At 35.6% G+C, this 26,189-nt stretch overlaps 1 pseudogene; it reads right to left on the bottom strand.

The window, feature by feature from the left end:
* Window positions 1–810: 810 nt before the first annotated feature.
* Window positions 811–25,518, bottom strand: LOC112492018 (photosystem II D2 protein-like; annotated as a pseudogene).
* Between the last annotated feature and the right edge of the window lie 671 nt (window positions 25,519–26,189).

The raw sequence follows: 26,189 nt of genomic DNA, 5'->3' as shown, positions 1-26,189 counted from the left end.
TGTACAGGAAAATACAACATTTTTGTTACCCGCCCAACCATCAGGAGAAGCAAATACAACAAGTACACTAATCAGTAAGATTGATGAAGTAGCAATTAATGCAAAAACAGCCAATTGGAAAGCAATAGTCATGTTTCTAATATCCAATCTACCAACTGAAGAATTATGCCATTTGATCTCTTTATTAGCCAAAAAATTGTAAAAAAAATAAAAAATGCATAATAGAAGTATTTTACCATGACTCCATCATTGACTCTCTATGACTTATTACTAACTTTTGCCATTTTTTTTATTAAGGCATAGAATCGAGGGTGGTTTTTTTACTTTACAAAGGGGCATACTTGATCATGCATCTATATATATACAGACAGATATGCCTATAGATTCATACTTGATATCTTTGTATAGATAGTAATGTTATCAACTCATATGTCCGTGTTCTATTCAGTGGAAAAAAAAAATAGAAATTAGCTTTTAGAGAGATGGCTGAGCGGTTGATAGCTCCAGTCTTGAAAATCATTATAGTTTGAAACAACGAAGTATCGAGGGTTCGAATCCCTCTCTCTCCTTTATTAGCTTTGTGAATAGATTTATTATTTTTCTTTATTATATTGGTTTTGCCCGTTCAGTATCATAAAGGGGTCTGGCTCGACTAAGTGGAATAGCCGAGCTAGAAAAAACAAGATTATATATAAATGGGTTGAAAAGAAAGGGAAAAAGGAATATTTTTTAAATCTGACCTGACCCACCTAACCTAATAGGTATGGTGGAATCAAATTGATTCCTACTTCAAGCATAAGGCTTCCCGTCTCAATTTAGAGGAGTCCTAGAAAGAATAGGATTAAAATCAGGATCAATTCCTTTTTCAAATCCTGCAGCAACTGCATGAGCCCTTCCCGATGCCATAAATGACCTACGAATAGGACAAATCCTAGAACAAAATGAAAGGTAGCTAACCAACTTCTAGAAGAGACATAGTTGACTGCATTGATCTCGGTCATTATGTACCCCATGGAATTTAAAGAACCTAAAGGTGCATGAGTCATATATTCCGCAGAATGCCATTCTTGCTAGGGCTGGATGCCCTTTTTCAGCCTACTCAAATCCAAATCATTGGAGCCCCTTAGAGGTTCTTACCAGGGAGCACGTAGATCCCAAAAACACATAGTTTCTCCTCCAAAAATAACTTCCCAAGTCAGGGAGCACATTAGATATTTACCTAAACCGGTAAGTGCTTGAGCAGATCCCACATTAGCTGATACGAACCTAGGACGATCTGCTCCTAAATCCGTATTATATTAGCCCGGATCTAATTATGTTCAAGTTCTGATGGTCACCTTGACCCCTAACTAACCTGTGACTAGAAACCTTGGTATATAGTGAAGATGCCACGATAGGTTATGGATGCCCTATTGATAAGTCAAACTAAAACAACCATTCACTAATGGTGTTTTAGGTGTTCAAAAGAACAAAGAGAGATTCAATCTCACAAAATAAATTCTGTATATTATCAAAGTTATGTTCTTCCTAAAAACAAGCCCTTATATAGGCTAAAAGAAACAAAATAAAACCCTAAAAACAAAAGGTAAAACTGGCCACCTATAGGAATTAAGAAACTTGGCCGAATTCTAATACCTTATAAACGAAGTTTTCTAAACTAAATTTGATTAATTAATTCCTTTATTTTGAATTAGGAATTAATTAATTTACAATGTAAATAATAAATTAATAACTTTGCTAAAAGTATTTGTCCAGCAAATAAATAAATAAAAACTAAAAAGTAATGGAAGTTTCCTAAAGCAAAAAGTAAAAACAAATTAGGTAACTAAAATACTAGCTTTTTGACTGAGTTGACTTTGACCAATCTTTGACCAATTTGAACTCCAAATCAGGTTCAATATGCTTTATAGGATTCCAAATAAGCTTAATATGAAGTCCCACACGTTGCCCATGCTTGGAAGAGGAAGAAAAAGCCAACTCAGCAAAATACGATAAAGTCAGCACAAAATACAGTAAAAAAAGGCCAAATTAGAAGCTGTCCGTACAACCCCTTTTTGAATGCGTTTGAAGCTGCCTTGAATTGATTCCATATCATATTATACATATGTATTGAATCCATAAAGAGTTGGAACCATTTCATGCTTCCTCTTGTCCATATTTGCACCAAAACTGCTACCCGGGTTCATATCGGCTTCCACCACTTGAATGCTTAAAATAGGCTTTGTATCTTCAAGTATGGAGAAGCCCTATTGAGAATTGATTACCCCCTGTATAAATGCTCATACGTTGTCCTTAAATCTCTTAATTGGAGCTCTTGTGATTGGTCTAGTCTTAATCCGTGTCGGTTCAGCACCCCAGCAGGTTATTGGTTGAGCGGACCTGGACGGAATCACACCATTCCCCTCCTCTTGAAAAGGATTTGTCCTCAAATCAAGATCATTACCTGCAGCAAAAGGAGTTCAATCAACAACATTAAATGCAGCACTCATGTTATACTCACCCAGTAAATCAAGCTTGTAGGCATTCTTGTTATTCGGCTTCAAAACTTGAAAAGATCCGTCCACATGCGGCATAGGCCTAGACTTTTTTTGTTCGAGGAACCTCTTCTTTCTTGAGTGCGGCCAAACCAAATCTCCTGGGTCAAAACTATCACAACAAATACTAGAAATACAAGTTCATCATACTTTTTAATATTAGCAAATAATATCTCCCAAATTTTCAAATTTCCACTAAGTAAAGCTTTTAATAATGCAAATAAAGTTCTATACAAGAAAAGCATTTTTAAATTAATGTCTTTATAATTCATAACCAGCAATGGTTTCTTACCCAAGATAGCCTTATTAACATCCCCAAAACTCAAAAAAAAAAAATTACTTTTTCTTTCTTTTCTTTCTTTTCCTTTCTCTCTTTCGGACACACTCTTTTTATCATCACTTTCGGCTGTTTCTCTTAATTTCTCTCTTTCAGTTTTGTCTTTGTCTTTCCCCTCACCATTGAGTTTAGAATACTTACCTTGGACAACAAGTTCGGTCTTGACCTCATGGGTAGGTGGTGTAACCATTGGTGTTGTACTAGCCTTCTCTTTTAGCTTCTTGGCTTCCCTTCTTTGTTGCATTTGAAGTTAGTCTCTAAATACCTTCTTTGGAGTTAATGGCTCCAACTTGACCTTCTTCCCATTAAATTTAAATACAATGGAATTCTCTCTCCCATAGTGTATGGAATTCTTATCAAATCCCCATGGCCTCCCTAATAAAATATGACTAGCATGCATAGGTACAACATCACACAATACAACATCCACATATTTATCTATACTAAATTTTACCTTGGCTTGTTTATTCACTTTTATTTCACCACTATCATTAAGCCATTGTAATCTATAAGGTTCTGGATGTTTAATAGTTTTTAAGCCTAATTTATCAACTACAATGTTACTAATTACATTTGTACAACTTCCACTATCAATAATCATACTATAAATCTTACCTTGAATTTCACATCGGGTGTGGAAGATGTTCTCTCTTTGGATTTGTTCCTCATCTTTGCATACAGCAAGGACTCATCTTGCAACTAAGCTCAAGTCAGCCCTTGAAGGTTGGAGTGTTTCGGTTTCCTCATGTTCATCCTTTCCACATTCTTCATCATCCAATTCGGCCTCTCCCTCACTTTCCTCGCTTTCAAATTCTAGTTCACCATTACCTTTCAACACCATGATTCTTCTATTTGGGCATTGATTGGCAATGGGTCGTCTTCCTTGGCACTTAAAACACACAATTTCATGAGTTCTTGAAGGTTTATGATTAGATTTACCTTCATATTTGCGTGCTTGGACAGCTTCGGCTTGAGCTTCTCTTTTTGGCCGATTGGAACTATCTTCTTCAAGTTTCGGTTTTGGCTTGTTGTCAAAGATGGGATTGCTTCTCCAAACACCTTGATTTGTCCTCCCACTACTTGAATCTCGTCCAAACCATGAGCTTGTATCCCTTCTCTTTAATTGATTTTCAATTTTGATGGCCACATGAAGCATCTCCTCCAGTTCTACATATTGTTGAAGTTCCAATTGGTTGGCTATCTCATGTTCAAACCACCCAAAAACCTTGCCATGGTTGCCTCTCGATCCTCATTCATGCTTAACCTCATCATGAGCATCTCCATCTCCTTGTGATAGTCTTCCATAGTACTACTTCCTTGGGTTAAAGATTGGAGTCTTTGGTGCAGCAACCTATGATAGTGTGTTGGCACGAATCGCTTCCTCATGGCTCCTTTCATTTGTCGCCATGTAGTAATCAAGTCATCACCAACTCTTCTTCGGGTATTTTGCTCATTGGTCCACTATTGAAGTGCATAATGTCCAAATTCCATTGCTGCCAATTTCACCTTCTTAGCCTCCAAATAATTATGACAATTAAAGATCATCTCCATTCTCTCTTCCCATTCCAAATATGCTTTCGGATCACTTTTCCCATTCCCGTAGCTCGGGAACCACCATGGAATCCTACGGACTCTTCTTCATTAATTCTTAGTGGTGTGTCTCCTCTTCTTATTCTAGAATCTGCCATGTTAGTAAAATACTACAAAAATAAAATAAATCCTCACAATATTCACTCCCTCACGTGTTTCACTGAAACAAGGACTTGACACTCGTGTTTGCACACTAGTTTCGGCTTTTAACCCTCTTTTGTGCTCACACTCTCTTGCCCTTTTCCTCTCAATGAATTATCTCAAAGCTCTAATTAAAACACCCAAAAAAATGGCAATTAGATCATAAGTATGTTTTAATTAAACTCATCAAAAAAACAGTAGCAAAAAGGAAATAGGCAATACCGAAGGAATTCAACAAAACCTAGTTTTCGGCTTTTCTAGGTAAAATAAAGCAAATTAATGAGAAAACTTTGGAATTTCGAATAAATAGAGCAGATGGTAATAGATTATGAGTTCAGGAATAAAATTCTAGAAAAAGAAATTCAAATACGAACAAGAATCAAGGAGAACAAAAATATAAAAAAGTTGTTGGTTGTTGTTCTTTGTAATTCAAGTTTTGTATCAATTCCTTTGTCTAATTTCAATCCAAATAATTTAAGCACCCACAATTCCAAATATCCAGCAGCAAAAATAATTCTCCAGCAACTCAAATATTGAATAAATAATCACAAACCAGCAGCTCCAACAATTTTCCAGCAAACAAATCAAACTCTAACAAACCGAAATTTTTTTTATTTATTTATTTGGCTTGTTCTTCTTCTTCTGTTTTCTTTTTTTTTTTTTTTAATTTTCACTCACAGATTATAAAACAACTGCAGTAGCAAATATCAACACTAAAAATTGCAATTCCGCACCAAAAATCCACCAAACCCGTGGCCTCCAACAAAAACAAAAGTGCATATTTTTTTGTTTCTCTTTTTTTTTTTTTTTTGGTTATATGTTGCCGCAAACCCGTCTTCTTCTTTTCTTATTTTTTATTTTTTGAATATATGAATGCAAATATCTAAGACTAAAACAGCAAAGAAAAATCAACAAAAAACCAAATTAACAAGAACAATGATAAAAGACAACCAACAAACTAGGAAACAAAAATACGATAAAACTAGGAAATCCTAATTCAACTAGGAATGAATTATTTTTATTTTTTTTCAAAAGATGCAGAACGTGTATGGGATGGATGCAACCTTAACCTAATGCTAAAATTGCACAATAACACAAAAACAAATAACGCAAATAAAGATAGATCAAACCTGAACAAAATTTGGCTCTGATACCAAATGATACGAACCTAGGAAGACCTGCTACTAAACCCGCATTATATTAGCCTGGATCTAATTATGTTCAAGTTCTAATGGTCACCTTGGCCCCTAACCAACCTGTGATTAGAAACCTTGGTATATATTGAAGACGCCACAATAGGTTATGGATGCCCAATTGATAAGTGAAACTAAAACAACCATTCACTAATGGTGTTTTAGGTGTTCAAAAGAACAAAGAGAGATTCAATCTCACAAAATAAATTCTGTATATTATCAAACTTATGTTCTGATGTGATTCCGCCCGAGCCCGCTCAATCGATAACCCGCTGGGGTGCTGACTCGACACGGATGAAGACTAGGCCAATCACAAGAGCTCAAATTAAGAGATTTAAGGACAACCTGGGAGTATTTATACAGGGGGTAATCAATCTCAACAGAGCTTGTCCATACTTGAAGATACAAAGCCTATTCTAAGCATCCAAGTGGTAGAAGCCGATACGGACCCGGGTGACGGTTTTGGTACATTTTTGGAGTCCGAGAAGTATGAAATGGTTCCAATGATTTATGGGTTCAATACATATGCCTAAGAGGTCATGGAATCAAGTTAAAGCAGCCTCAAATGCAATCAAAAAGGGCTTGTACGGACAGCATCAACAATTTGGCCGAATTTGCTGTATTGCTTGCTGGCTTTACTGTATTTTACTGTATTAGCCTTTTCTTATTTTTCCAAGCATGGGCAACGTGTGGGACTTCATATTCAGCTTATTTGGCATCCTAAAAAGCATCTAGAAGCTGATTTGAAGCTCAAAGAGGTCAAAGATTGATCGAATTCAACTTGATAAAAAAACTAGCACTTTTAGTTTCCTAATTTGTTTTTACTTTTTGTTTTAGGAAACTACAATTACTTTTAGGTTTTTATTTATTTATTTTCTGGATAAACAACTTTAGGAAGGTTTTTATTTTATTATTTCCATTGTAAATTAATTAATTCCTAATTCAAAATAAAGGAATTAATTAATCAAATTTAGTTTAGGAAACTTAGTTTAGGACATATTAGAATTCGGTCAAGTTTCCTAATTCCTATAGGAGTCCGGTTTTGAATTAATTTTTTAGGGTTTTTTTTCTTTGTAAACTTAGCCTATTTAAAAGCTTATTTTTCAATTTGAATACAACTTTGATTTGATTAAGAAAATACTTGTGAGATTAATTATCTCTTTGTTCTTTGAGAACACCTAAAACACCATTAGAGAATTGGTTGTTTTAGCTTGACTTATCAATAGGTTTTCCATCCCTTATTGTGGCGTCTTCATTATACCAAGGTTTCTAACCACAGGTTGGTTAGGGGTTGAGGTCCATTCCATTAGAACTTGAACTTAATTAAAGATCCAGGCTAAGATAATACGGGTTTAGGAGCAGGTCGTCCTAGGTTCGTATCATTTGGTATCAGAGCTAAATTTTGTTCAGGTTTGATCTATCTTTATTTGCTTTATTTGTTTTTGTGTTATTCTGCAATTTTAGCATTAGGTTAAGGTTGCATCCATCCTATACACGTTCAGCATCTTAAAAAAAAATAAAAAATTCATTCCTAGTTGAATTAGGATTTCCTAGTTTTATCGTATTTTTGTTTCCTAGTTTGTTGGTTGTCTTTTATCATTGTTCTTGTTAATTTGGTTTTTGTTGATTTTTCTTTGCTGTATTAGTCTTAAATATTTGCATTCATATATTCAAAAAAAAAAAAAGAAAACAAGAAAAAAAAAAGTTTGTGGCAACATTTAAAAAAAAAAAAAAAAAAACTACACATTTTGTTTATTTGGAGGTCACGGGTTTGGTGTTTGTTTTGGAGTTGGAATTGCAATTTTGGTAATTATTCTTGCTACTGCAGTTGTTTATGTTCTGTGAGTGAAAAAAAAAAAAAAAGAAGGTAAAGCCGAATAAAAAAAAAAAAGAAAGAAGAAGAAAAAAAAATATTTCGGTTTGTTGGAGTTTGATTTGTTTGCTGGAAATTTGTTGGAGCTGCTGGTTTTTTATTATTTATTCAATATTTGAGTTGCTGGAGAATTATTTTTGCTGCTGGATATTTGGATTTTGGGTGCTTAAATTATTTGGATTAAAATTAGATAAAGGAATTGATACAAAACTTGAATTACAAGAACAATAACCAACACTTTTCTATAATTTTGTTCTCTTTGATTCTTGTTCGTATTTGAATTTCTTTTTCTGGAATTTTATTCTTGAACTCATAATCTACTACCATCTGGTGCAGTTTTCAAAAATTCCAACGTTTTCCCATTATTTTGTGTTTTCTTGTCTAGAAAGCCGAAAAATTAGGATTTGTTGGATTCTTTCGGTATTGCCTACTTTTTGCTACTGCTTTGTTGATAAGTTTAATTAAAACATACTAGTGATCTAATTGCTGTTTTGTGGGTATTTTAATTAGAACTTTGAGATAATTCATTGAGTGGAAAAAGGCAAGAGTGTGAGAGCTTAAAAGAGGGTAAAAGCCGAAACTAGTGTGCAAACACAAGTGTCGAGACCTTATTTGAGTGAAACACGTAAGGGAGTGAAATTGGTAAGGTCCTATTTTATTTTTATTGCATTATTATACTAACATGACAGAATCAAGAATGAGGAGAGGAGATCCACCTTTGAGGATCAATGAGGAGGAGTCCGTAGCATTCCATGGCGATGCCGAGCTACCGGGAGTGGAGACCAAGTGGACATGAGAGCTGTTTTGGAGTCAATACAGCGGGTTAGTGCTCAAGTTGAGCATGTGAATCAAAGGATGGGAAGACTAGAAGTTTCCCAAAGAATTCCGAACACAAGAAATAGGCAAGAATTCCATGGAGGACGAGGCCAAGGACGAGGAGGTCACGAGAGACCGAGAAAGGAATTTAATGAGGAGCCATTCGGTGGAGACTTTGAGGAAGGTATGAACAAAAATGTTGCTGTCCAAGATAGGGCTGGCCATGGAAGATATAGGAGGGAAGAAACAAATGACAATCTTAGCAATATCAAGATCAGCATCCCACCATTCATGGGAAAAAGTGACCCCGAAGCATATTTGGAGTGGGAAGAAAAAATGGAGATGATATTTGACCGCCATAATTATTCGGAGGCTAAGAAGGTGAAATTGGCAGCAATGGAGTTTGGCCATTATGCACTCCAATGGTGGACCAATGAGCAAAACACCCGAAGGAGAGTTGGTGATGACTTGATTACTACATGGCGACAAATGAAAGGAGCCATGCGGAAGCGATTCGTACCATCACACTATCATAGGTTGCTGCATCAAAGACTTCAATCTTTATCTCAAGGACATGGATCCGTGGAGGATTATTACAAGGAGATGGAGATGCTTATGATGAGATTAAACTTGAATGAAGATAGGGAAGCAACCATGGCAAGGTTTCTTGGTGGTTTGAATCGTGAAATAGCCAATCAACTAGAAATGCAACAATATGTGGAATTGGAGGAGATGTTGCATGTGGCTATTAAATTAGAGCATCAATTCAAGAGGAGGTGTTTCCAACAGTGGAAGGTCCAATTCTAGTGGCTGGAGCAACAATCCCATCTATGAAAGCAAGCCAAAGCCGAAAGTCAAAGAAGAAAGTTCAAACTGGCCAAGGAAGGAGACTAGAATCAAATCTGTCCAAGCACCAAAGAATGAGGTAAAATTAGATCCTAAACCTTTTAGAGCTCATGATGTTGTGTGTTTTAAGTGCCAGGGAGGAGGAGACATTGCTAGCCAATGTCCGAATAGAAGAATCATGGTGTTAAAGGGCAATGACAAGCTAGAATCGAAAAGTGAAGAAAGTGAGGATGAAGCCAAGCAAGAGGAGGAGGACTTGGAGGATGAACCCGAAACCTTGCAAGCATCCAATGCTGAATTAAACTTGCTTTCTAGGAGAGTACTTGCTGCATACAAAGATGAGGATGAAATTCAAAGAGAGAACATCTTCCACACCCGATATGAAATTCAAGGTAAGATTTGTAGTATAATTATTGATAGTGGAAGTTGTACAAATGTAATTAGTAACATTGTAGTTGATAAATTAGGCTTAATAACTATTAAACATCCAGAACCTTATAGATTACAATGGCTTAATGATGGTGGTGAAATAAAAGTGGATAAACAAGCCAAAGTAAAATTTAATATAGGTAGATATGAGGATGTAGTTTTATGTGATATTGTACCCATGATTGCTGGACATATACTATTAGGTAGGCCATGGCAATTTGATAAAATGCTACTCATTTTGGTCAAGAAAATAGTATTGTTTTCAGGTTTAAATGGAAGAAGGTCAAGCTGGAACCATTATCTCCTAAAGAGGTTTACAAAGACCAATTACAAATGCAACAAAGGAGAGAAGCCGAAAAGCTCAAGGAAAAAGCAAGTATGGCACCAACGGCTTCACCATCATTTCAAGAAGGTAAGACTGAGGTTGCTGATCAAGGTAAGGTTTCTAAGACTCATATTGAGTGGAAAGATCAAGGAAAAACCGAAAGAGAGGGGAAAGAAAGTGGCAAACCCGAGAGCTTGGAGAAGGAAGAGAAATCCGAAGGTTTGCGCCAATCCAAGGGGGAAAAAGAAAAAGAAAGAAAAGAAAGGTCAAGTAGCAACTTTTATTTGAGTTTAGGGGATATTAATAAGGTTATTGAGTGTAAGAAACCTTTTCTGGTCATGATTTATAAAGAAAATTATTTTAATGATCAAACTAACTTTGAAGAACTTGAATTGCCAAGTTCAATAATTTCTTTTTTGAAGGAATTTGGAGATGTCTTCCGAAATGAAATTCCAAGTGGACTACCATCCAATCAAGAGGGAAAAGGTGAGCTTGCTATCCAAGGTAAGTCTTCTAATACTCAGGTTGTGTGGAAAGATTTTAATAAAACCAAGAGTGAAAAATTTGGTGCAAAAGCCGAGAGTGAGGAAGGTGAGATGGCATTGAGTGAGAAAGGAAAAGGAAGACAAGAAAGGAAGAATATAAATTTTTATCTTAGCTTTGGTGATGTTAATAAAGTAATTATGAATAAGAAATCATTGCTGACCATGAATTTTAAAGATACTTATTTAAAGATGTCTTTATTGCATAGAACTTTATCTGCATCGTTGAGAGCTTTACTTAGTGGCAATTTGAAAATTTGGGAAATATTGTTTGCTAACTTTAAAAAGTGTAATTTTTACCATAATGAGCATGTATTTCTAGATTTTGTTGTAATAGTGTTTGACCCAGGAGAATTGGTTTGGTTACACTTACGAAAGGAAAGGTTTCCTAAACAAAGAAAGTCAAAGCTCATGCCGCCTATGGATGGACTTTTTCAAGTTTTGGAGCTGAATAACAAGAATGACTACAAGCTTAATTTACCGGGTGAGTATAACATGAGTGCTTCATTTAATGTTGCTGATTTAACTCCTTTTTCTGTAGGTGATGATCTTGATTTGAGGACAAATCCTTTTCAAGAGGAGGGGAATGATGTGATTCCGCCCGAGCCCACTCAACCGATAACCCGCTGGGGTGCTGACTCGACACGGATGAAGACTAGGCCAATCACAAGAGCTCAAATTAAGAGATTTAAGGACAACCTGGGAGTATTTATACAGGGGGTAATCAATCTCAACAGAGCTTGTCCATACTTGAAGATACAAAGCCTATTCTAAGCATCCAAGTGGTAGAAGTCGATACGGACCCGGGTGACGGTTTTGGTACATTTTTGGAGTCCGGGAAGTATGAAATGGTTCCAATGATTTATGGGTTCAATACATATGCCTAAGAGTCATGGAATTAAGTTAAAGCAGCCTCAAATTCAATCAAAAAGGGCTTGTACGGACAGCATCAACAATTTGGCCGAATTTGCTATATTGCTTGCTGGCTTTACTGTATTTTACTGTATTAGCCTTTTCTTATTTTTGCAAGCATGGCCAACGTGTGGGACTTCATATTCAGCTTATTTGGCATCCTAAAAAGCATCTAGGAGCTGATTTGAAGCTCAAAGAGGTCAAAGATTGATCGAATTCAACTTGATAAAAAAACTAGCACTTTTAGTTTCCTAATTTGTTTTTACTTTTTGTTTTAGGAAACTACAATTACTTTTAGGTTTTTATTTATTTATTTTCTGGATAAACAACTTTAGGAAGGTTTTTATTTTATTATTTCCATTGTAAATTAATTAATTCCTAATTCAAAATAAAGGAATTAATTAATCAAATTTAGTTTAGGAAACTTAGTTTAGGACATATTAGAATTCGGTCAAGTTTCCTAATTCCTATAGGAGTCCGGTTTTGAATTAATTTTTTAGGGTTTTTTTTCTTTGTAAACTTAGCCTATTTAAAAGCTTATTTTTCAATTTGAATACAACTTTGATTTGATTAAGAAAATACTTGTGAGATTAATTATCTCTTTGTTCTTTGAGAACACCTAAAACACCATTAGAGAATTGGTTGTTTTAGCTTGACTTATCAATAGGTTTTCCATCCCCTATTGTGGCGTCTTCATTATACCAAGGTTTCTAACCACAGGTTGGTTAGGGGTTGAGGTCCATTCCATTAGAACTTGAACTTAATTAAAGATCCAGGCTAAGATAATACGGGTTTAGGAGCAGGTCGTCCTAGGTTCGTATCATTTGGTATCAGAGCTAAATTTTGTTCAGGTTTGATCTATCTTTATTTGCTTTATTTGTTTTTGTGTTATTCTGCAATTTTAGCATTAGGTTAAGGTTGCATCCATCCTATACACGTTCAGCATCTTAAAAAAAAAATAAAAAATTCATTCCTAGTTGAATTAGGATTTCCTAGTTTTATCGTATTTTTGTTTCCTAGTTTGTTGGTTGTCTTTTATCATTGTTCTTGTTAATTTGGTTTTTGTTGATTTTTCTTTGCTGTTTTAGTCTTAAATATTTGCATTCATATATTCAAAAAAAAAAAAAAGAAAACAAGAAAAAAAAAAGTTTGTGGCAACATTTAAAAAAAAAAAAAAAAAAACTACACATTTTGTTTATTTGGAGGTCACGGGTTTGGTGTTTGTTTTGGAGTTGGAATTGCAATTTTGGTAATTATTCTTGCTACTGCAGTTGTTTATGTTCTGTGAGTGAAAAAAAAAAAAAAAGAAGGTAAAGCCGAATAAAAAAAAAAAAGAAAGAAGAAGAAAAAAAAATATTTCGGTTTGTTGGAGTTTGATTTGTTTGCTGGAAATTTGTTGGAGCTGCTGGTTTTTTATTATTTATTCAATATTTGAGTTGCTGGAGAATTATTTTTGCTGCTGGATATTTGGATTTTGGGTGCTTAAATTATTTGGATTAAAATTAGATAAAGGAATTGATACAAAACTTGAATTACAAGAACAATAACCAACACTTTTCTATAATTTTGTTCTCTTTGATTCTTGTTCGTATTTGAATTTCTTTTTCTGGAATTTTATTCTTGAACTCATAATCTACTACCATCTGGTGCAGTTTTCAAAAATTCCAACGTTTTCCCATTATTTTGTGTTTTCTTGTCTAGAAAGCCGAAAAATTAGGATTTGTTGGATTCTTTCGGTATTGCCTACTTTTTGCTACTGCTTTGTTGATAAGTTTAATTAAAACATACTAGTGATCTAATTGCTGTTTTGTGGGTATTTTAATTAGAACTTTGAGATAATTCATTGAGTGGAAAAAGGCAAGAGTGTGAGAGCTTAAAAGAGGGTAAAAGCCGAAACTAGTGTGCAAACACAAGTGTCGAGACCTTATTTGAGTGAAACACGTAAGGGAGTGAAATTGGTAAGGTCCTATTTTATTTTTATTGCATTATTATACTAACATGACAGAATCAAGAATGAGGAGAGGAGATCCACCTTTGAGGATCAATGAGGAGGAGTCCGTAGCATTCCATGGCGATGCCGAGCTACCGGGAGTGGAGACCAAGTGGACATGAGAGCTGTTTTGGAGTCAATACAGCGGGTTAGTGCTCAAGTTGAGCATGTGAATCAAAGGATGGGAAGACTAGAAGTTTCCCAAAGAATTCCGAACACAAGAAATAGGCAAGAATTCCATGGAGGACGAGGCCAAGGACGAGGAGGTCACGAGAGACCGAGAAAGGAATTTAATGAGGAGCCATTCGGTGGAGACTTTGAGGAAGGTATGAACAAAAATGTTGCTGTCCAAGATAGGGCTGGCCATGGAAGATATAGGAGGGAAGAAACAAATGACAATCTTAGCAATATCAAGATCAGCATCCCACCATTCATGGGAAAAAGTGACCCCGAAGCATATTTGGAGTGGGAAGAAAAAATGGAGATGATATTTGACCGCCATAATTATTCGGAGGCTAAGAAGGTGAAATTGGCAGCAATGGAGTTTGGCCATTATGCACTCCAATGGTGGACCAATGAGCAAAACACCCGAAGGAGAGTTGGTGATGACTTGATTACTACATGGCGACAAATGAAAGGAGCCATGCGGAAGCGATTCGTACCATCACACTATCATAGGTTGCTGCATCAAAGACTTCAATCTTTATCTCAAGGACATGGATCCGTGGAGGATTATTACAAGGAGATGGAGATGCTTATGATGAGATTAAACTTGAATGAAGATAGGGAAGCAACCATGGCAAGGTTTCTTGGTGGTTTGAATCGTGAAATAGCCAATCAACTAGAAATGCAACAATATGTGGAATTGGAGGAGATGTTGCATGTGGCTATTAAATTAGAGCATCAATTCAAGAGGAGGTGTTTCCAACAGTGGAAGGTCCAATTCTAGTGGCTGGAGCAACAATCCCATCTATGAAAGCAAGCCAAAGCCGAAAGTCAAAGAAGAAAGTTCAAACTGGCCAAGGAAGGAGACTAGAATCAAATCTGTCCAAGCACCAAAGAATGAGGTAAAATTAGATCCTAAACCTTTTAGAGCTCATGATGTTGTGTGTTTTAAGTGCCAGGGAGGAGGAGACATTGCTAGCCAATGTCCGAATAGAAGAATCATGGTGTTAAAGGGCAATGACAAGCTAGAATCGAAAAGTGAAGAAAGTGAGGATGAAGCCAAGCAAGAGGAGGAGGACTTGGAGGATGAACCCGAAACCTTGCAAGCATCCAATGCTGAATTAAACTTGCTTTCTAGGAGAGTACTTGCTGCATACAAAGATGAGGATGAAATTCAAAGAGAGAACATCTTCCACACCCGATATGAAATTCAAGGTAAGATTTGTAGTATAATTATTGATAGTGGAAGTTGTACAAATGTAATTAGTAACATTGTAGTTGATAAATTAGGCTTAATAACTATTAAACATCCAGAACCTTATAGATTACAATGGCTTAATGATGGTGGTGAAATAAAAGTGGATAAACAAGCCAAAGTAAAATTTAATATAGGTAGATATGAGGATGTAGTTTTATGTGATATTGTACCCATGATTGCTGGACATATACTATTAGGTAGGCCATGGCAATTTGATAAAATGCTACTCATTTTGGTCAAGAAAATAGTATTGTTTTCAGGTTTAAATGGAAGAAGGTCAAGCTGGAACCATTATCTCCTAAAGAGGTTTACAAAGACCAATTACAAATGCAACAAAGGAGAGAAGCCGAAAAGCTCAAGGAAAAAGCAAGTATGGCACCAACGGTTTTGAATTAATTTTTTAGGGTTTTTTTTCTTTGTAAACTTAGCCTATTTAAAAGCTTATTTTTCAATTTGAATACAACTTTGATTTGATTAAGAAAATACTTGTGAGATTAATTATCTCTTTGTTCTTTGAGAACACCTAAAACACCATTAGAGAATTGGTTGTTTTAGCTTGACTTATCAATAGGTTTTCCATCCCCTATTGTGGCGTCTTCATTATACCAAGGTTTCTAACCACAGGTTGGTTAGGGGTTGAGGTCCATTCCATTAGAACTTGAACTTAATTAAAGATCCGGGCTAATATAATATGGGTTTAGGAGCAGGTCGTCCTAGGTTCGTATCATGTTCTTTCTAAAAAAAAAGCCCTTATATAGGCTAAAGGAAACAAAATAAAATCCTAAAAACAAAAGGTAAAACCGGCCACGTATAGGAATTAAGAAACTTGGCCGAATTCTAATACTTCCTAAACTAAGTTTTCTAGACTAAATTCGATTAATTAATTCCTTTATTTTGAATTAGAAATTAATTAATTTACAATGAAATAATAAATTAATAACTTTGCTAAACTTATTTGTCCAGCAAATAAATAAATAAAAACTAAAAAGTAATGGAAGTTTCCTAAAACAAAAAGTAAAAACAAATTAGGTAACTAAAATACTAGCTTTTTGACTGAGTTGATTTTGACCAATCTTTAACAAATTTGAACTGAAAATCAGCTTCAATATGCTTTTTAGATGCCAAATAAGCTGAATATGAAGTCCCACACGTTTCCCATGCTTGGAAGAGGAAGAAAAAGCCAACTCAGCAAAATACAGTAAAGCCAGCACAAAATACATTAAAAAACAGGCCAAATTTGGAGCTGTCCGTACAACCCCTTTTTGACTGCCTTTGAAGCTGTCTCAACTTGATTCCATATCATATTAGACATATGTATTGGATCCATAAAGAGTTGGAACCATTTCATGCTGCCTGTTGTCCATATTTGCACCAAAACTGCTACCCGGGTCCATATCGGCTTCCACCACTTGAATGCTTAGAATAGGCTTTGTATCTTCAAGTATGGACAAGCCCTGTTGAGAATTGATTACCCCCTGTATAAATGCTTCCAGGTTTTCCTTAAATTTCTTAATTTGAGCTCTTGTGATTGGCCTAGTCTTCATCCGTGTCGGTTCAAAACCCCAGCGGGTTATCGGTTGAGCGGACTTGGGCAGAATCACATCATTCCCCTCCTCTTAAAAAGGATTTGTCCTCAAATTAAGATCATCACCTGTGGTAAAAGGAGTTAAATTAGCAACATTAAATGCAGCACTCATGTTATACTCACCTGGTAAATCAAGCTTGTAGGCATTCTTATAATTCGGCTCTGAAACATGAAAAGATCCGTCCACATGCGGCATAGGCCTGGACTTTTTTTGGCGTAGAAAGTCTTAAATTTTGGATCTTCCACTTCACAGATTTCTTAAGAAACGAAGTCATAGGCATGTAGATTATGACTTCGTTTGATGGCTAGACCGACTACTCCAAGAGCACTCATCCATAAACCGGTTACTAGTACAAATAACATAATGAACTGTAACCAACATTTATTGGAAAAAGTAACCCCAAAGATTTGGGACCAAAAGTGGTTAGGGGTGACCATTGAATAAGTTTCTTCAGCTTGAGTAGGGTTAAAAGCCCGTAAAGTATTTGCACCATCACCATCTTTAAACAAAGTATTTTCAAGGTAGCACCATGAGTAACGCATAGCAGAGCCGCACCCAATACCCCAGTAACTCCCATCATATGAAATGGGTTCAATGACCTAGCGAATAAAGCAGGAATATAGAAACAAAAACTGTAATTGGATCAGAGAATGCAATTGCATTATAAGGTTGTAATTGAACAGATCAGGCAAGTTCAAATTGATGTAACATGAAACCTATTAGTCTGAAAGTGCATGAAGAGTAACAAAAGTCCAAATGATGTGATTCCGCTCGAGCCCGCTCCACCGATAACCCGCTGGGGTGCTGACTCGACACGGTTGAAGACTAGGCTATTCAAAAGAGCTCAAATTAAGAGATTTAAGGACAACCTGGGAGTATTTATACAGGGGGTAATCAATCTCAACAGAGCTTGTCCATACTTGAAGATACAAAGCCTATTCTAAGCATCCAAGTGGTGGAAGCCGATACGGACCCGGGTGACGGTTTTGGTACATTTTTGGAGTCTGGGAAGCATGAAATGGTTCCAATGCTTTATGGGTTCAATACATATGCCTAAGAGGTCATGGAATCAAGTTAAAGCAGCCTCAAATGCAATCAAAAAGGGCTTGTACGGACAGCATCAACAATTTGGCCGAATTTGTTGTATTGCTTGCTAGCTTTACTGTAGTTTACTGTATTAGCCTTTTCTTATTTTTCCAAGCATGGGAAACGTGTGGGACTTCATAGTCAGTTTATTTGGCATCCTACAAAGCATGTAGAAGCTGATTTGGAGCTCAAAGAGGTCAAAGATTGATCAAAGTCAACTTGATAAAAAATGCTAGCATTTTTAGTTTCCTAATTTGTTTTTACTTTTTGTTTTAGGAAACTACCATTAATTTTTGGCTTTTATTTATTTATTTTCTGGACAAATAACTTTAGGAAGGTTTTTATTTTATTCTTTCCATTGTAAAATTAATTAATTCCTAATTTAATATAAAGGAATTAATTATTCAAACTTAGATTAGGAAAGGAAGTATAGTTTCGACCAACTAGGTTTCTTTATGTGTGGTGGCTGGTTTTCTTTATGTTCAAGGGTTTTTAACTTGTCTTTTCAAAGCCTATTTAAAGGCTTAGTTATCAATAAGAATTAAATTTGATTTGATTGAGAAAATACTTGTGAAATTAATTATCTCTTTATTCTTTGAGAACACCTAAAACACCATTAGAGAATTGGTTGTTTTGGCTTGACTTATCAATAGGTTTTCCATCCCCTATTGTGGCGTCTACATTATACTAAGGTTTCTAACCATAGGTTGGTTAGGGGTTGAGGTCAATTCCATTAGAACTTGAACTTAATTAAGATCCGGGCTAATATAATATGGGTTTAGGAGCAGGTCATACTAGGTTCGTATCATTTGGTATCAGAGCTAAATTTTGTTCAGGTTTGATCTATCTTTATTTGCTTTATTTGTTTTTATGTTATTCTACAATTTTAGCATTAGGTTAAGGTTGCTTCTATCATCATACACGTTCTGCATCTTAAAAAAAAAAAAAATTCATTCCTAGTTGAATTAGGATTTCCTAGTTTTGTCATATTTTTGTTTCCTAATTTGTTGGTTGTTTTTCATCATTGTTCTTGTTAAATTTGGTTTTTGTTGATTTTTCTTTGCTGTTTTAGTCTTAAATCTTTGCATTCATCTATTCAAAAAAAAAAAAAAAAGAGTTTGCGGCAACATTTAAAAAAAAAAAAAAAACTGCACATTTGTGTTTATTTGGAGGTCACGGGTTTGGTGTTTGTTTTGGAATTGGAATTGCAATTTTGGTAATTATTCTTGCTACTGCAGTTGTTTATGTTCTGTGAGTGAAAAAAAGAAAAAAATAAAAAAGAAGAGGTAAAGCCGAATAAAAAAAAAAAAGAAAAGAAAAATATTTCGGTTTGTTGGAGTTTGATTTGTTTGCTGGAAATTTGTTGGAGCTGCTGGTTTTTTTTTTATTATTTATTCAATATTTGAGTTGCTGGAAAATTATTTTTGCTGCTGGATATTTGATTTTGAGTGCTAAATTATTTGGATTAAAATTAGTTAAAGGATTTGATACAAAACTTGAATTACAAGAACAGCAAGCAACACTTTTCTATATTTTTGTTCTCTTTGACTCTTGTTCGTATTTGAATTTCTTTTTCTAGAATTTTATTCTTGAACTCATAATATATTACCATCTGGTCCAGTTCTTCAAAATTCCAAAGTTTTCTCGTTAATTTGCTTTATTTTGTCTAGAAAAATCGAAAATAGGTATTTTCATTCCATTCGGTATTTGTTCATTTTTGCTTACTGTTTTATTGATAAGTTTAATTAAAACATACTAGTGATCTAATTGCTTTTTTATGGGTGTTTTAATTAGAACTTTGAGATAATTCATTGAGTGGAAAAATGCAAGAGTGTGTGAGCTTAAAAGAGGGTAAAAGCCGAAACTAGTGTGCAAACACGAGTGCCGAGACCTTGTTTGAGTGAAACACATGAGGGAGTAAATATTGTGAAGGTTTATTTTATTTTTTGCAGTATTTTACTAGCATGTCAGGTTCTAGAATAAGAAGAGGAGATCCACTCTTGAGGATCAATGAGGAAGAGTCCGTAGCATTCCATGGCGATGCCCGAGCTACCGGGAGCGGAGACCAAGTGGACATGAGAGCTATTTTGGAGTTAATACAGCGGGTTAGTACTCAAGTTGAGCATCTGAATCAAAGAGTGGGAAGACTAGAAGCCTCACAAGGAATGCCAAATACAAGAAATAGGCAAGAATTCCATTGAGGGCGAGCCCAAGGACGAGGAGCTCGCGAGAGACCGAGAGAGGAATTTGATGAGAAGCCATTCGGTGAGACTTTGAGTAAGGTATGGACGAAACTTTTGCTGTCCAAGATAGAGTTGGCCGTGGAAGATATAGGAGGGAAGATACAGATGATGATTTGGGAAATATCAAGGTTAACATCCCACCTTTTATGGGTAAAAGTAATCTCGAAGCTTATTTGGAGTGGGAAGACAAAATGGAGATGATTTTTTACTGCCACAACTATTCGGAAGGTAAGAAGGTGAAGTTGGCAGCAATGGACTTTGGACATTATTCACTGCAATGGTGGACCAATGAGCAAAATACCAGAAGGAGAGTTGGTGATGATTTAATCTCGACATGGCGTCAAATGAAAGGAGCCATGAGGAAACGGTTTGTGCCATCCCATTACCATAGGTTGCTGCATCAAAGGCTTCAATCTTTATCTCAAGGAACTAAGTTCGTTGAGAATTATTACAAAGAGATGGAGATGCTCATGATGAGGTTAAACATGAGGGAGGATAGGGAGGCAACAATGGCAAGATTCCTTGGAGGGTTAAACTGTTACATTGCCAACCAACTTCAGTTACAACAATACTTGGAATTGAAGGAGATCGGGCCGGTGAAGTCGGCGGCAGCGGGTTAAGTTTTTTTCGGCGATTCTCGCCTTTTCCGACCAAGCCAGCTCGACCCATACCTCTATTCCACCATTTTCGACCCCTCTGAGTCCATTTCAGGGGTTAGATTGCCCAAAATCCCCACCGTTTGAGAGATCCCCCAAGTTTAATTTCGGCCGAAACTTTTCGACCAAATTCCGGCCATCACCGGTGGAATTGGGGTCGATGGAGACCGGTAATGCGATCCTCGTTCCACAAGCTTTGATTCGGTATATTATTCGACAATTTTGGTTAACGTTTGTGTTTAACCCCCCGGGTACCAGGTATTATTTACCAGAATAAAATATTAATTTATTTGACTGTGTGTGAATTGTGTTCTAGGAGCACGGGTGAGTCGTGGAATTGATCCCATGGTGGATCTTAGGTTAATTGCGTGCTCCTGGTGAGTGACCCACCTTTAAAAATATTTTGGGGTAATTAATTATATTTATGTGGTGTTATATTGATATCTGTAATTTATGCTCATGTGGTCGAATTTAAATATAATCTGGAAAAAAATATTATTTTATATATATTTACCCATTAATGCTAAACAAAATTTTGGGGTCATTAAAAAATTCTCGATTATTATTATTATTATTGTGATTTAATTGTATTTATTACACATGAGCAAGTATTTTCAGTAATTAATTGTGTCTGGATTTTATATTATTTTTGGGCATAATTGGTTTGAATATTTTAAGGAAATTATTTGTTTAATTTGGTGGTTTAATTTTTATAATTATGCCCGTGGTATATTGTTTGTTGAACCTCGTGTTACGAGAAAAAATGATTGTTTTATCGTTATCGATGATTTCGTACCGGGTTTCTTAAAGGAAAATATGTGGGATGGTAAATTTGAGAATTGGTCTATTTCCCACGGTAATTTTGGAAAAACGGTACGGTTATAATTATTTTAACAAATAAATTAGACACACTCATACAGTATTGGTGTTCTGGTATATATGTGGTTTAGCGCGCAAGTATTATGTCTCCCGTGAGTTGCCATTGGACCGAGGGCAGGCAAGTCTTATATATTGCGCATCAGCCGCCCCCTTCCTTGGCCGGGATGACGGCTTCAGCAACGGTACTGTCGGGACGCCGAAGTGCCGTTTACAAGTTTTTCTCTTTAATCTCCCCGCCAGTCGGTGCTCGGGACGCTGGGTATTGGAGGGCATCACTGGTATATGGTGTGGTGCGTCAAGTGTAAATTTTCGGATAAAGAAATTTCAAACCCCAAAGTGTTCAAAAATTATTTATTATATTCAATTACATTTTATTTATATTTGGGGTATTTATTTATTTGTTGTTTATTAAATTAATTGATCCCTTGGTTTTAAAAGGGAAACATTTCCAACGGAGTGAATAGTGAGGATTTTGAGAGAAAATATTACTTCAATTGTTTATTATTTATTTATCTATTTAATTGCTGGTATTAATTAAATCCCTTTATTTGTTATATTATTAATATTAAAGGTGTTCAGTAGATAGGGTCACTCACTGAGATGATTAGCATCTCACGTTTTTAAATTTCGTTCCCCTAGGTCCAGGTTGGGAGACGTTGATTGTCCGGGGCGAGCTTAATGTCTCAGTTCGTTGCCGAAAGTCCAAGAAGTATTTCTTCCCTTTTTCCTCTCCATCCTGTATTACTTCTTTATCTGTCATTTTATTAATTCCACATTTATCTATATAATGCTCTGTATACTGTATTGGACGTGTAAATATTATTTATGCACTGAGTTACTGTTATTTATTTTGAAGTGCTGGAATTTGTGGAATCAATTTGTAGTAACGTGGGGGGAATAAGGGGATGTTTTTAGAAGTGTGTTTTCAGTGCAGGAAATTTTTGGTAAGTCCTACCCTTAGGGGAGATGCTGCCGGATTTTCCGTTGGAAGGTTCGGTGGTATTTCCCTGGGATCAGGGCTTGTCTAGGGTTCCGGGGAGGAATTCCGGATGGGTCCTGACATGTTTAATAAATATCAGCTTTTTTACACATTTCAATCATATTCAACGAGTTCAAATATAAAAAAAAAAAAGGTAAAAATCTTTTGCTTCTCTGTGAATTCTTTTTTTAACAATTGAATCCATGAAAAAGTGAAATGCTAAAAAAAAAGAAAGTCCTGAATTTTTCATTTATGGTATCCAATCGGATTGTAATACGGAATATCATAATAATGGTAGAAATTGAATCACTTTTTGATTTGGTATTCTATACAAATTGTTTGGACATTCTAGACAAAACTCCATAAGAAAAAGTGGAATTCATCATTTTCATTTGTATCTATTGCAAATTACAATTTGAGTATAAAACTCTCGTTATACCTCCTTCATACGTATTCCATATATTCCATATATTATATGGAGTTAGGTCAAATTTCATGTGATTTAGTAAATAGAGTATCAATTCCATCATTGCTATATTGATCCATATGATTTGATGAAGAATGAGCAAATAATGAGATTTTTTTTCTATAAACGAGAAATAAAAAAATGCTTGGGGATGGAACTGAGGAGATGTCTACAATACCTGGATTTAACCAGATACAATTTGAAGGGTTTTGTAGATTCATTGATTGGGGCTTAACAGAAGAATTTTATAAGTTTCCAAAAATTGAAAATATAGATCAAGAAATTGAATTTCAATTATTTGTGGAAACATATCAATTGGTAGAACCATTGATAAAAAAAAAAAAGATGTTATATATGAATCACTCACCTATTCTTCTGAATTATATGTATCAGTGGGATTAATTTTGAAAACTAGTATGGATATGCAAGAACAAGCAATTTTTATTGGAAACATTCCTCTAATGAATTCCTTAGAAACTTCTATAGTAAATGGCATATACAGAATTGTGATAAATCAAATATTGTAAAGCCCTAGTATCTATTACAGGTTAGATTGGATCATAATGGAATTTTGGTGTATACCAGCACATAATATCATATTAGGGAGGAAGATTAGAATTAGAGATTGATAGAAAAGCAAGGATATGGGCTCGTGTGAGTAGGAAACAAAAAATATCTACTCTAGTTCTCTCATCAGCTATGGGTTCAAGTTTAAGAGAAATTTTAGAGAATGTTTGTTACCCTGAAATTTTCTTGTCTTTCCTGAAAGATAAGGAGAAAAAAAAAATTAAGTCAAACGAAAATTCCATTTTGGAGTTTTATCAACAATTCGCTTGTGTAGGCGGAGATTCGGTATTTTCTGAATCCTTAAATGTTTTTGTTTTGTAGCGGATCTCTTATAAGATCAATTCAGATTGACCTTGGTTCGTTTAGAAAATATGGTTAGACAAACTATATGTGGAGCAATTAGGCTCAAATTGATACCAACTCCTCAGAATTTAGTAACTTCAACTCCTTTAACAACTACTTATGAATCTTCCTTCGGATTACACCCATTCTCTCAAGTTTTTGTTGGAACGAATCCATTGACACAAATAGTTCATGGTAGAAAATTGAGTTATCTGGGCCCTGGAGGATTGACAGGGCGAACTGCTAGTTTTCGGATATAAGATATCCATCCTAGTCACTATGGACTCATTTGCTGTATTGACACGTCTAAAGGAATCAATGTTGGACTTATTGGCTCTTTAGCAATTCATGCGAGGTGTGGTCATTGAGGTTCTTCAAAAAGCCCACTTTATAATATCTCAGAGAGATCAAAAAAAAGTATGGATGCTTATTTATCACCAAGTACAGATGAAAACTACATGGTAGCAGCAAGGAATTTTTTGGCACTAAATCGAGGTATTCAGGAATAACAGGTTGTTCCGGCTCGATACCATCAAGAATTCATGACTATTGAATGGGAAGAGGTTCATCTTCAAAGTATTTTTCCCTTCCAATATTTTTTCTATTGGAGCTTCCCTCATTCCTTTTATCGAGCATAATGATGTGAATGGAGCTTTAATGAGTTCTAATATGCAACATCAAGTAGTTCCTCTTTCTCGGTCCGAAAAGTGTGTTGTTGGAACGCCAAGTAGCTCTAGATTTTGGGGTTCTCGTTATAGCCGGACATGAAGGAAAGATCATTTATACCGATACTGACAAGATCCTTTTATCATGTAATGGGAATACTCTAAGCATTCCATTAGTGATATATCAATGTTCAAACAAAAACACTTGTATGCATCAGAAAACCCAAGTTGCAGGAGGTAAATGTATTAAAAAGGGACAAATTTTAGCGGATGGTGCTGCTACTATTGGCGGCAAACTCGCTTTGGGAAAAAATGTATTAGTAGCTTATATGCCATGGGAAGATTACAATTCTGGGATGCGGTACTCATTAATGAGCGTATGGTATATGAGGATATTTATACTTGTTTTCACATACGGAAATATGAAATTCAGACTCATGTAACAAATCACGGTCCTAAAAGAATCACTAATGAAATACAGCATCTAGAAGCCCATTTACTCTTAAATTTAGACAAAAAAGGAATTGTGATGTTGAGGTCGTGGGTGGGGATGGGTGATATTTTAGCAAGTAAATTAACACCCCATATGGTGAAAGAATCATCGTATGCTCTGGAAGATTGATTATTATGAGCCATTGTTGGCATTCAGGTATCCACTTCAAAGGAAACTTGTCTAAAGTTACCTATCGGTGGTAAAGATCGAGTTATTGATATGAGATGGATCCAGAAAAAGGGGGGGGGGTTCTAGTTATAATCCAGAAATGATTTTTGTATATATTTCACAAAAGCGTGAAATTAAAGTGGGGGTTAAAGCAGCTGGAAGACATGGAAATAAGGGTATCATTTTAGAAATTTTACCTAGACAAGATATGACTTATTTAGAAGATGTAAGACCCGTTGATATGGTCTTCAACCCATTAGGAGTACCTTCACGCATGAATGTAGGCCAGATGTTTGAATGCTCTCTTGGGTTGGCAGGAAGTCTGCTAGATAGACACTATTGAATAGAACCTTTTGATGAGAGATATAAACAAAAGGTTTCAAGAAAACTAGTCTTTTCTGAATTATATGAAGCCAATAAGCAAATAGCGAATCCATGGGTATTTGAACTCGAGTATCGGGAAAAAGCTGAATATTTGATGGAAGAATGGGGGATCTTTTTAAACAACCTGTTATAATAGGAAAGCCTTATATCTTGAAATTAATTCATCAAGTTGATGATAAAATACATGAACTTTCTGCACTTATTACACAACAACCACTTAGAGGAAAGGCCAAGCAGGAGGGGCAGCGGGTAGGAGAAATGGAAGTTTGGGCTCTAAAGGGATTTGGTGTTGCTCATATTTGACAAGAGATGCTTACTTATAAATATGATCATATTAGAGCTCACCAGGAAGTACTTGGTACTATAATCGTTAGAGGAACAATACCTAAACCGGAGGATGCTCGAGAATCTTTTTGATTGCTCGTTCGAGAATTACGATCTTTGGCTCAGGAATTGAATCATTTCCTTGTATCTGAGAAACACTTCTAGATTAATAGGAAGGATGCTTAATCATAATGAATCAAAATTTTTCTTCTACGATCAATCAGTATAAACATCAATAACTTCTAATGCGAATTCGCTCGTGCCCGCATAACCGACAACCCACTAGGGTGCTGAGCCGATACGGATGAAGACCGAGGTAATCACTAGGGCTTAAGCAAAGAGGTTTGGGGACAACCTTGCTGCCTTTATCCAGGGAGTAATTCATTCTCAACAAGGCTTG

Source organism: Ziziphus jujuba, chromosome 5 (genome assembly GCF_031755915.1).
Source record: "Ziziphus jujuba cultivar Dongzao chromosome 5, ASM3175591v1".
NCBI classification, from domain to species: domain Eukaryota; kingdom Viridiplantae; phylum Streptophyta; class Magnoliopsida; order Rosales; family Rhamnaceae; genus Ziziphus; species Ziziphus jujuba.
The sequence above is the reverse complement of the archived record's forward strand: the minus strand, read 5'-3'. Positions and strand labels throughout refer to the sequence as shown.